Here is a 1,931-nt window from a genome sequence, read left to right on the forward strand (position 1 = left end):
CTAAACAAAGAAAAATGTGTGTTCAGAACACATGAAGTAAAATTCTATGGTCATATTTTCAACAGTAAGGGCTTGGCAGTTGATCCCCGGAAAGTTGAAGATATTCAAAACGCTCCACAACCAACGAACGCAAGCGAAGTGCGATCTTTTCTCAGACTAACACAATATGTGGCGAGATTTATCCCCGATTATGCATCACTGACAACATCGCTGCGTGAATTGACGCGAAAGAATGTCTATTTCAAATGGACAGACACCCAAGAACAAGCTTTTATTAAACTTAAAGCCGCCCTCATCAGCCCCACAGTGATGACATACTTCGACATTCAGAAAGACTCGCAGGTGTTAGTGGATGCAAGCCCAACGGGATTAGCCGCTATGCTCTGCCAAGATGGCAAAGTTATAGGATACGCTAGCAGATCGTTGACCGGTGAAGAACAGCGATACTCGCAAACAGAGCGGGAAATGTTAGCTGTCGTTTTCGGTGCTGAACATTTTCATTTATATTTATATGGAGCAAGATTTCAGATAATGACTGACCATAAACCATTACTCAGCATATTCAACCATAACAAGCCAATGAGCACACAAATTGAACGCTGGAGGTTAAGATTAATGCCATATAATTACGAGTTGGAATACCAACCTGGACACGACAACCCGGCTGACTACTTAAGTAGACACTGAAGAACAGCAAACTGTTGCGCATGTTAATTATATTGTACGAAACGCAATCCCAAAGGCGATGAAACTGAGTGATATTGAGGCTGAAAGCAAAGTTGATAGCCAACTACAGAAATTGAAACAGGCAATTGAACAGAATAATCATGTGTTGTGGAACGAAGCTGAACTTCGCGAATTTAAGCAGTTAAAAGATGAGTTGACAGTAACAGACAACATCATACTCAGAGGACATACTATAGTTATACCCAAATCATTACGTAATAAAGTGGTAGAAATCGCACACGCTAGTCATCAAGGCATTGTGAAGACGAAGTCTTAATTCGAGAAATGGTCTGGTTTCCAGGGATAGATAAATTAGTCACGGGAAAGGTAAAAGAATGTGTTGCATGTCAGGCATCAAATGCGCAAAATGCAGAACGCATTGAACCCTTAAAAATGTCAAGCATGCCAAAAGCACCCTGGAAGGAAGTTCAAATGGAATTAAAGGGCCCTTACCAAATGGAAAATATCTTTTGGTCGTATACGATTTATATAGCTGTTTTCCAGAGGTCGAAATTGTAACATCGACGTCGGCACAAGCAGTATTGCCAAAACTTGATGCTATACTAGCACGACAAGGAATTCCAGAGATCATCCAAACCGATAACGGTCCGCCATTCACAAGCAATGAATTTCGACAATACACAGAATATCACGGGTTTAAACATAAACGAATAACACCATTGTGGCCACGTGCAAACGCGGAAGTAGAACGATTCATGTCAAATTTAAAGAAAACTCTCTTAACAGCAAGTATAGAACACCGAAACACACAACAAGTGTTGTACGAATACTTGCGACAATACAGAGCAACGCCACACACTACAACACAGATATCCCCAATGAAACTTTTGAATGGGCGAAAAATGTCTACTCGCTTACCAGAGATAACTATAGCTAGAAATGACGATGAGATTCGTAAAGTCGATTCAGAAAATAAACAGAAAATGAAAGAATATGAAGATAGAAAACTTAATACTAAGGAAAGTTGTCTAAAAGTAGGAGATAGAGTATTACTTAAGCAAAGGAAAGGAAATGCATTTACTCCACCGTTTGATCCAAAGCCATTTCGTATTATAGAAAGAAACGGTAATTCCATAAGAATTCAGAGAAATGACTTGCAACTTTGGAGAAATGTTAGCCTTGTTAAGAAGGTAGTAGAAGGTATAAAGGAAATAGATGATCCCTTAAGTGACGTAGAGCTGGAT

The 1,931-nt window shown here is 39.6% G+C and overlaps 1 protein-coding gene across 1 annotated transcript in view; it reads left to right on the plus strand.

Moving 5' to 3' along the window:
- Positions 1–1,931, plus strand: part of LOC117113525 (nucleolar pre-ribosomal-associated protein 1-like) — a 22,739-nt gene that overhangs the window by 19,574 nt on the left and 1,234 nt on the right. The gene's annotated exons all lie outside the window — the stretch shown is intronic.

The sequence above is a fragment of the Anneissia japonica genome, unplaced genomic scaffold (assembly GCF_011630105.1).
Source record: "Anneissia japonica isolate Jap-2015-1 unplaced genomic scaffold, ASM1163010v1 scaffold287748_len1686314_cov196, whole genome shotgun sequence".
Lineage (NCBI taxonomy): Eukaryota > Metazoa > Echinodermata > Crinoidea > Comatulida > Comatulidae > Anneissia > Anneissia japonica.